This window comes from Castor canadensis, chromosome 8, assembly GCF_047511655.1.
Source record: "Castor canadensis chromosome 8, mCasCan1.hap1v2, whole genome shotgun sequence".
Classification (NCBI taxonomy): Eukaryota; Metazoa; Chordata; class Mammalia; order Rodentia; family Castoridae; genus Castor; species Castor canadensis.
The window spans coordinates 145,749,408-145,760,778 of NC_133393.1; positions in this window are offsets into that span (position 1 = coordinate 145,749,408).

Below are 11,371 nucleotides of genomic sequence, written 5' to 3' on the forward strand. Positions count from 1 at the left end.
CCTGTCCTGTAACACACACAGACTAGTTTTTAACAGGTCTATCTAGGGCCTCGGCCTAAGAGACAGAGGCAGGGGCAAGAAAGACTTTTTGACTTCTGCATTTTCATACAAGGTGATTTCTCTTTTGAAAAGAGTTCCATGTCCTTCATTCTTATCCACCCTTCAAAACCCCACTGAAATGCCCCTCTACTTTGAGAGTGGCCCTGCCTCTCCCACACAAAGTTAGTCATTCCCACTTCTGTAGTCTATCGTGGTGAGATCATGCTTCTCAGACAATTGATCATCTTCCCATTAGACTGGGAGAGCCCTTGAGCAGGGCTGACCTGGCCTCCCTGCAGCTCCAACGCCCAGCACAGTACCTGCTGCACCCTAGTCCTAATAACAAATGCCATTTATTAGTAAGTTTTCAGGCTGTATGCTAAAAACTTCATGTGCACTGTTTAATTTAATCCCTGCAACAGCTCAGTGACTCGGGTTCTTACAGGAGCTCCATTTTACAGTTGAGAAAACTGATAAAAGCAGAATTCACTATGTGCCAAATGAATGAGCGAAATAATTAAGTATCCTTTTTTTGCTGCCTTTGCCTTCTACAGAGCAGTGGGACATCCTTTTAAACTGAAGTGCTCTACATCTGTGTCCTTAGACTCTCTGTAGGCCCATACTGGGAGGAAGGTGGAATACAGTGTGGACTAAAGTCCCTGGTTACATGGCATGATTTCCCAGGCTCCCTAGATGAAAGGCAAGGCCTGAAGTCTTGGCCTTTTGAGGGACTTCTCATTTTGGAATTTCTTTACTTCCATAAGGCCACCTGGCTGGTCCTCCAACCCCCTGTTGGAGGGATTTGTCTATGGCTTGCATTTCTCCTGGCTGGAGTGACACGCACAACTATGGGTGTTAGTGCACACACATTTCCTCTCCTATCCAGCCTGACCTCTGTTGGCAATAACCTTCAACAGGAACACAAAGACCAATGTACTCAGAAATTGAAACAAATTTCCTCTGTAGCTGCTTCTCTGAAGCCTTGAGCTGGGGAACAGCTGGCTGTCAGGATGACAGCAGATTCATCGCTCAGGGCTGAGTTTAAGAGCTCTGGGCTCAGTCCCAAAGCTTCATGGGGTGCTGTTAACACTAGTTACAGGCCAGAGATAGAACCTGTGGGTGAGTCCTGAGTATCTACACGAAGGAATCGAAATCAGCAACAGTCGAGGTATACCTGCACACCACGTTAATCAGGGCAGTATTTACAATAGCCGACTTATTGTGTTCAATCTGGGTGTTCACCAACCAATGAATGGGTAAAGAAAATGTGATATGTATACACAATGGAACTTTACTTAGCCATAAGAAAGAATGAAATCATACATGTTGCTTGCAGGAAGATGGATGGAACTGGAGACCATCATGTTAAATGAAATAAGCCAGATTCAGAGAAACAAACATCACGTTTTCTCTCATATGTAGAATGTAGACGACTTTTCAAGATATTAAAGTAGAAGGGGGACTGTTTGGGAGGAGGGAGGATCAGCAGAAAGAAGGAGGGAGACAAGAGGCAAGAGACAAGAGAGGATGATGGGAGGCTGAATAAAGCCAAAATACAGAGTATGCAAATGTGAAGATGTGTAATGAAGCCCATTATTTTGTACAATTAATTTTTAAAAAAAGAGAAATTGTGAATGAGTGAACTTGGAAGCTCTGCATAAATTCTGATCCTGAAGAGCCAATGTCTTCTCAGGTCCTCTACCCAAATGAACCAAACGTCTCCAACATTCCCCACCCCCAAAGTTGAGTGCTAACTACCCAAAGTGCATATGTGATGCCTCCCAAAGTGCATATGGGGCTGCCAGCTGCAGCCCCAGGAACAGTTTCAACTTGAAAAGGGCATGAAAGTGGTTGTTTCTCATCAAGATTGTGCAGCTCAGATGACAATCAGATCAGGCATACTGGGAGATCTTGCAAAGTAAACCACATCTAGTACACACTGTCTATTGAGCACTTTCTGGGCTCAGCCCTGTGCTACTCTACATGCATTATTTAGCATAAATCTTTCCACATTCCTAAGAGGGGATGACAATTAGTCTTACCCTTGTTTCACAGAAGAGGAAGTTGAAGATCAAACAGATCAAATTTTCCAGCCATGGTATAGTAAAAAGAGTATGGATTTGAACCCAGGGTCATGTGACTGCCAAGTCTCATTTTGGAATTCTCCCTGCTCTTCTTGGGCCTTGGTCTTCTTCTCTAGATGATAAAGAGGGGGGGAAACAGCAGATCAATCCTAAGGTCTCAGCAGCCTGGAACTTGAGGAATTCACTCAGTGCTTGCTACTTGCCATGTGCCCAGCACTGGCGGGGCTACCATCCCTGGAGAAGCTTGGCCAATTAGTCATCATCACTTGAAGAACCACATATCCTGCAGAGGTGTGTGTAGGACCGTCAGAAAAAAGACTTTGGAACAACTGAGACCTGGGTTCCCCATCCTGGTCCTACCACTTCAAGCTGTATGGTCTTGGGCAGGTCACACAACCTCTCTAAACTTTAGTTCTAACAACAAAGTAGAACCCCACCACCCCTCTCCAAAGCTGTGGTAAGGACCACATGAGACAGCAGTGCCTATCTATCAGTGATGCATGTGCCATAAATGTGACTCCCTTCCCCTTTTCTTTTCCCAGACAGTGGAAAGAAAGATCATCCTTGCCTGCCAGGAAACCCCCTGCCCAGCAGTCCAGCCCTAATCTGTGTTTCCAAGCCCTAAAACACACACACCAAGCCTGCCCATGAGGAGGCAGAGACAAGAATAGAGATGCAAGTTACAATGGCAGGAGCGAGGGCTCCCTCCCCAGGATCAGTTCTTTGGCCAAATCTTCCCCCGTCTTGGCCAGACAGGCTGGAAAGTTGCTCTCCTGAAGGCTCCCACCCAAGATCCCACTCACACATCATCTTTAAGCAGGAAGAGCTCCCACAGATACCAGGAAGAGACATCTGTCCCTCTCCTTCCCACCGACACCAAATGAGTCTAATTAAACTGTGTCTTCTCTTGGTGCCACGGAAGTGGCTGGAGACACAGACACCCGGAAATGCCATATGCTTGCCAACCTCAGGGGTTGGCAACCTCAGGGGTTGGCAAGGGGACTTTGACTAGCACTGGGAGCTTGAAGTTGAACCTCAGAGACCTGTGGAGGGGACAGTAAGATGAAACCAGAATAGGAGCTGTTTTTCTAGAAGGAAGCAAACATTTTCTCAAAACAGGCCCCAAGCCAAGCTAGCTTTTGAAACCTTATGCCCTGAATCTTGGCTTTCTGATGAGGAATCATATCAATCAGGGTCTGGGGAAGAAGCAGCAGCTCACTCAGCTGGTATTTTTGAAGAAATTTTTAATGAAGAGACTTGGGTGGGCACACAGGGGTGATTAGCGTTCAGAGAGTTCACAGGGGATGCCAAGGTTCCCTGGGATAAGCAGCAGCAGAACACACTTTGACCACTCCTAGGACAGAAAGGACAAGGGGAGGGCTGGTAGAGTGGTTCAAGTGATAATGGCGCCTGCCTAGCAAATGTGAGGCCCTGAGATCAAAAGCCCAGTGCCACCAATAATAATAGTAATAATGGAAAAGATAAGAGAAAAGAAAGTGTCTATCAGAGTTCAGTTGCCTGGAACAGAGGCTACCTTCCAGAAGCTCTGCAGAGGGACACAGCCACCAAAAAATCCACAGCAGAGCAGGGAGGATGAGAGGCATGAAGACCCAAGTCTTCTCCTCTTCCCAGCCTCCAGCTTCCCCAACAGGCTGAACCCTAGCCCAAGTCCAAAGACAAGAGCTCTGCAGGTACAGGCCAGAGAGGTCAAGCTCCTGGGACATGGAGTAGGTCAGAGAAAGGATGAGGATGAGCATGGGCAGATGAAGAGTGTCCAGGTAGTTTGGGAAAAGCTCTTGGGTTTGCAGGTACTAGCCTGGGGTCAAATCTTAACTCGCCCACATAGCTAAGTGACACAAAAGCAAATTTCTCACCTTAAGCAAATTTCCTGAACCTCAGTATCCTTGTTTATAAATGACCCGTTATCAAATTCAGAAAATTAGAAATAATGGAAAGAGATTTTATAGTCCCTAGCACAGAAGAGCTAATGACAGATAGATGACTAAAAAAATCACAGGCTTTGTAATCCTGGCTCCATCAGTCCCTAGTTCTGTGACTTTTGATAAGCAACTGACCTTATCTGAACCCATGTATGGTACCTCATAAGTACGTTTTATATGAACACCTTCACAGAGTGACAAAATTCAATGACATATATAAAGAATTTAGCACAGTGCCTAGCACAGACAGTACCATAAGTAGAGGCTATTTCTTCCCCTTGTCATTTATAAAGATTGAGTAGAAAGATCTCTCAGGTGTGCTTTTCATCTTGACCTCTTTTGCCTAGCGGGAGCTGATAAACTTGAATTTCTGTGGTCCCCATTCAGCAAATTTTCTTCCATGCCTGTGATTCTCTTCAGGCTGAGACTCACAGGCCCAGGGGCAGCTGTACCATCATAAACTTGGCTCCCCAATCATACAATCTGCTGTCCCCCCACCCAGGGACACTCTCTGCTGATGGACCATGGGAAGAGGCAAAGCTGACAGACGAAGTTTGTCACCTCCATGTTCTATGCCAAGATTGATGGTTTCCCTGTACCAGAAAAAGCAGGTGATACAGTCCTGCAAACTGGGCTTTGCCATTCCTTTTGTAGTTGAAAGAATGGGTATGCTCTGACCCAGGTTCATATCTCAACCATGAGCAAGACGAAATACCCCACCCACACCTGATACAGAGCCACGGTGACACACCTGAGCACCTGCAATGTACCAGGCCTGGGGCTCAGCACAGGGTATACTTCTCTGAACAAAGCAGCCATGGCTGACAATCCTTAGAGACTGGCAGGGAAGTTAGGAATTTTGTCAGTGATTACAAATGTTTTAACTGTTATTGAAGTCAACATAGAAGATCCACTGCCAGTTAGATTGCACAGCACTTTTGTTTCCGCCATTAAGTAGAAAACTAAACAACTAAGTATCATATTTTTCCTTAAAGTCACCAAAGAATAATGGATGCCAAGAAGCTTAAACAAACCAAATTCCAGAGAGGAAGGAGACTTTGTCAGTGAGGACGAAGCAACTGCTGCTCCCATCCCTAGGGCCCATGGCCAGGTGTGCATGTGCAGGTGGAGGAAAAGACAGGCCAGAGGCAGGGGGACTTTGCTGATACAAAGATTTCAAAAAGCCCAACTTTTAGTGACAGTGTGGGCCGACATGACAGATTGGAATCTGAAAGAATCCAAATGTAATCATGAATCTCCTGGCCTGACAGTTCTCCCCCACAGGAATGGTGCTAAGTAAGCAGCTGTGAGGGAGGAGCTTGCATCACTGCTGCAAGACAGATATGGATCTTGCAGTTTTGTGCAATAGATAAGTTGAAACTAGCAATACTGCAAACCAAGTCCCTCCTGGTCCCGATTCTGTAAGATCAAAGGAGCAGTCCCTCTGCGTAGGAAGCTCGGTACTTGGATGAAGGACAAAGACAGGTATCTGTTATCCCACTGGAAAACAGAAATAACACTGAAACTCAGCATCTTCGACTCAGCCCAGCTCAGCATGGTCTCGGTGGGATCTGAATGATCAGCCCTCTCATCCTGGCTTCCTGATAGGTGGCTGCTCCCTGGAAAAAAACAAAGCAAAGCATATGTAGTTCAACCTCTTACTGTTCTTTTCACTGAAGTGCCCAGTACACAATCAAAACTCATGAGAAATGCAAAGAAGCAGAACATATTACCCACGACCAAGAGAAAAGACAGTTACTATAGATAGACCCACAGGTGATCCAGAAGTGAAAACAAGCAAGCAAGGACTTTAAAATAATTATTATAAGTAATTGTGCAGAATAAGTGGTCAGATAGAAAACTTTCAAAGATAAAGGAAAGAACTAAAAGAAATTCTAGAACTTGAAAACAAAATGCCTATAATGAAAAATTCAATAAATGAACTTAATAGCAAAATGGGCTCAGCAGAAGAAAATTAGTGAACTCAAAGAGGAGTCAGCATAAAATATCCAAACTGAAAACATGAGGAAACATGAAGAGAGAGAGAGAGAGAGAGAGAGAGAGAGAAAGGTGTTGTAATGCAACATGCAATGATCAGTTTGTATAAGTGAAAGGGAAAGGAGAATTACTATAGGAGATGGGGCCCACCAGCATGTTGCCATGGCAGACTGTGGAGTGCCCCCACACCCTTCAGGATCTTGTTCAAGTGTCTGCATCTCACTGGGGTCTTCCCCAAACATTCTACATAAAATTTACCCTCACCTATCCTCCCACTCGTAGCTGAGATTCCTTCTCCCCTATTGGTTTTAGTTTTTCCCTAACTCATCACCATTAACAAACTATATATATCATTTATCTTGTTTGCTGACTCCTCTACTAGGATGTGTGGCCTCTGGGGACAGGACTTTTTATTGGCTTTGCTCACTGTTGAGTCCTCAGCACCTAGAACATAGCAGGTGCTCAGTAAGCACTCCTGATCAACTGACAGTAAGATTGAGTCTATTCCAGTAAAATAAGCATAACGGAAGAGCTATAAGCTGTCACTGGAAAGACTAGTGTATTAGGCAATTCCCATAAGAATGCAAGTGACAAATATCTAACTCAAAATGGCCAAAGTAAAATAGAGATGTTTTTGGTTCATGAAACTAAAAACTGTAAGGTTCGTGCTTCAAACATAATTACAACTAGAACCTGAATGCAAGAAATGTTCTTCCTCTGTGTCTGGGCTCTGTTTTCCTCCATGTGAGCTTTGTTCTCCAGCGGGATTTCTCTAGGGGTAGTAAGGAGACCCCAGAGCCTCCAGCTTTTTGAGTGTTTTGCTTAACCAGTCCAGGAGAAGAAACTTCCAGATAGTTCTAGCAAAAATCCCAGGGCTCTGCTCAGTGGCCGGGCATAAGTCACACATGGTCAGGTCCTGAATGGACTCTCTGTGGCCAGGACCTGGGTGTTGGCACATTCCCACTAAGTCACGTGGCCTGAGAGTGACAGGTGTTCAAAGGAAAATCAAGATGCAACATCCAAAAGAAGGAAGAAATGCTAGGCAGGTAAAAAAACATGTGTCTATTTCCCATCTGAAGGGTGTGAATAGGCTGCACAAGAGTAGATCCAGCAAACACTGGAGGCCAGGAAAAGCACGAAGCACTTCAGGAAAAGAAATAATTTCTATTTGGTTAGGAAGGACTAAGAAGGAGAGGGATCTTATAAACTAGGAAGCCAGGTACAATGGTGCCTGCCTCTAATCTCAGCATTCAGGAGGCTGAGGCATGAGGATTATGAATTTTGAGGTCCTCCTGAGTAACCCTGTGTGAAAAATTAATTGATTAATTAATTAATTAACTAATTGACCATATCCAGGAGTTGGGATTGCAAAACCTACAGTAAATGAGAGCCCTTCCAGCAGGAAATTCCAAGGTTAACCTAAGGAACCCATTCACTGTCCTGCTTAGAATGGATCAAACAAGTGGAGCCAGCCACCTGTTAGGAGTCACAGTTGTCCACGTGAGAGAGAGGATGGGGACCTATGAAGGTGGCAGTGAGAAGTGAAGAAAGGAAAAATATTTGGAAGACATTTGGAGACACAATTGTGCATGTTGTAAACAGAAAGGGATCAGCTCGCAGCTGGGAAGGCCTTACCTGGATCCCAAGCTGCCTGTCACTCTCTGCTCTTCCTCCTAGGGTATAACAAGTGCTGTGGGAAAGCAATGTGGCCCTCCAACCTCCCTCCAGCTTTCCTGGAAGTGGGTCCCCTGCTGTGACATCCATATGTAAATGAGCTGTTTGCATTTGTTTAAGAATTAAAGGTGAATGAAGAAACTGCTGACACTACCTAAGGCAAGCACCTTGCCCTGCAGTCAAACAGCCAGAATTTGTTCCTCCCTCTGCCACTTATTAGCTGTGTGCCCTTGAGCAAGTCACTTAACCTCTCTGAACCTCCACTTCCTCATTTAAAAAATGAACATATTATACAAGCTCACAAAGTGCTTATAAGATTTAAATGACTTTGTGCCTTGGGAGACCAGGAATGGCGCCTGGTGCACAGAGTGAGCTCAACCGAGGTTGACTCCATTTTCCTCCCAATCCTTCTTGCTTAGATGCCTACAGACCTATTCACACCTATTTGCCTTTTTGACAGCAATCCTTCATCATGCCCCAGTTTTGTGATATAATTTTGATGAATTAAATGCAAACAGTCAAGAGTCATCTCATTCATTACATTGGGCTTCAATGACAATTATTAACTGTTCCAGGCCTCTGGCAGGATACGGCAGCTGCCGGGTGGACTCAGGCTATTGCTTAGGCCGCACTGGACCATAAGTTCATACGTTTGGACTAACTGGGAAGAAATGGCACTTGTGAAATAGTAGAAGAAGCAAATCTTCAACGTCCTAGGACATTTGTTAGGCCTCTAGACATCAGGAATTGCTGTTGCTCCCCACTGCCCGGCTTACATTCACACACTGCACACTCAGTGCTGATCACTGTACACTCACTGCAGATGGCGGTTGGGGGCAGGAAAGAAGCAAACACTGTTGTGAAAGTGATGGATGTAAATGACCACGTGGAAGTGATTCTGTGGTTTTGTCACGTCACACTGTCTTGGTGGAGACACTCACTCTTGCTGATTTTAAGCAAGCAAATAGTCCTATTAGGGAAGGAAGTCACATAGCAAGGAACCACAGGCAGCCCCTAGAAGCTGTGGGCCACCTCTACGAACAGCCGCCAGGTCCTACAGCTCAAGAAACTGAATGCTAAGCCAGGCGATGGTGGTGCAGTTCAGCCCCAGCTACATAGAGAGATCCTGTCTCAAAAAAACAATAGCCAGATGCTGGTGGCTCATGTCTCTAATCCTAGCTATTTGGGAGGCTGAGATCAGGAGGATCACGAATCAAGGCCAATCCAGGAAAATAGTTTGCAAGACCCCATCTCCAAAATAACCAGAACAAAATGTAGTAGAGGTGTGGCTCAAGCCATAGAACATCTTCTTTGCAAGTGCAAAGCCCTGAGTTCAAATCCCAGCCCCACCAAAAGCAAGAAACAGCCTGCTGCCAAAGTGGACTCTCCCCAGTCAAGCTGTGGGTGAGAACCGCTCCTTACTGACAAATGTTCAGAGCCCATCTGAGCCGTGTCCACACTCCAAACCCACAGAAATTGTGAGATGGTAAACACAAGTTGTTTTAATCCACAAGTTTATAATAACATTGTTATGTAGCAATAGATAACTGACATGCATAGTAAGTGCTAAACAGATTATTTAATAATTCAATGAACGAGAAACTAAAGGGAATTTCTAATCAGAAAAGGAGAAGGCCAAGGTCCTCTGATTGAATGCATATCCACCTGCTGGGGATCTATTTATGCAGAGTAACTGGCTGATTATACTGAAGGCTGATGGGATGGTTCATTAATCAGGGCAGGCTACTGCTGTCACAAATGACCCCAGAACCTTAATAAAATTCAACACAAGGCAAGATTGTTTTTCACTCACATCAGAATCCAATGCAGCTGGTAGAGGGCAGGAATGGAACCAGCTCCGCTCCAAGCAGTCACTCAGGGACCCAGGCTCCTGCCATCTTGTGACTTCCCCATCCCCTAGACCTTGGTCTTCTGCAGGATCCTCTGCATCCAGCTGGTGGAAAAAAGGAAACGAGAGAACTTGGAGAACCATAAGGGTGGTTTTTCAGTTAGGGGCAAGGCCAGGAATGGACAACTCACTTGTGATGTCATCTGTTAGCCACAACTCAGTCACATGGTTTCACCTTGACTGCAAAGGATTCTGGGAAATGTAGTGACACTCACATCCACCTGGAAAAGGAAAGGATTTGTTGAACCTATACTAATCTTTGCTCCAGACAAGGAATTGTTGTGATACAATAATAATGAGAGCACAGCTTAGACCTCAAATGATTCATAATGTACTGAGGAAAGCAGGCAAGTAACAACTATTGAGGTAACACATGGAATGAGAGGAAATGCTGTTGAGACAGGCAGAGTCAGAGATCAGGCACTGGAGCAGGGAAGGACAGTACCAGCCACCTCTCTGAATGAGGCAGACAGACAGACATACACACACACACACACACACACACACACACGCAGAAGGATATAGACAGAGAGAAAGAAACAACTTGAGCCAGATGCAGTGACTCACACCTGTAATCCTGGCTACATGGGATGCAGAGCTCAGAGGACTGAAATTCAAGGCCAGCCTGGACAAAAGTTAGCGAGACCCCATCTTAACAAGTGTAGTATGGTGTGTGATACATAGTCTCCAGTTATGCAGGAGGCCGTAGATAGGATGATTGTGATCTGAAGCCAGCCCTGAGTAAAAAAGCTGAAAAATAATCTGAAAACAAAAAAGGGCTGGAGATGTGGTTCAAGCAGTAGAGAACTTGCCTAGAAAACACAAGACCCTGAGTTCAAACTCTAGTACCACCAAAAAACAAAACTTGATGCAAGAGAAGCTTCAGGTCAAGCCCCAGCTCTATCTCCTGGTGACTTTTGTTTGTTTGTTTGGTACTGGGGTTTGAACTAAGCCTTCACCTCCAGCCTCTCCACCAGCCCTTTTCTGTGATAGTTTTTTTTCAAGATAGGGTCTCGCAAACAATTTGCCCGCACTAGCTTCAAACCATGATCCTCCTGCTCTCTGCCTCCTGAGTAGCTAGGATTGCAGGTGTGAGCCACTGGCACCTGGCTCCCTGCTGATTTTTTAAACATTTTTATTACACATTACACATTACATTATTTGTGACGTTATTTGTCACATTTGTGACATTTCCATATATGCTTACCCTTGTTGACTTTGACAGATTTATTCAATTGATGGCAGAATTACCTTCTCTGAGCTTCTGTTGTCTCACATTTAAATTTAAGAAAATAAACTACTCTCCCAGTGACTCAGCTTTCTCACCTATTAAATGGAATTAATACTGCTTCCCTCAACAATGAACAGAAGACGAGAAAATCCATTAGAGAAGATGCTTACCACAGGATCTCACAACACAGCGAAGAAGGGGACCAGGAACTAGAGAAAAGGTGAGATCAAAAAGAATTAACCTAGAAGGTAACACCCACGCACAGGAAATCAATGTGAGTCAATGCCCTGTATAGCTATCCTTATCTCAACCAGCAAAAACCCTTGTCCCTTCCTGTTATTGCTTATACTCTCTCTTCAACAAAATTAGAAATAAGGGCAAAATAGTTTCTGCTGGGTATTGAGGGGGGGAGAGGGAGGGGGCGGAGTGGGTGGTAAGGGAGGGGGTGGGGGCAGGGGGGAGAAATGACCCAAGCCTTGTATGCACATATGAATAA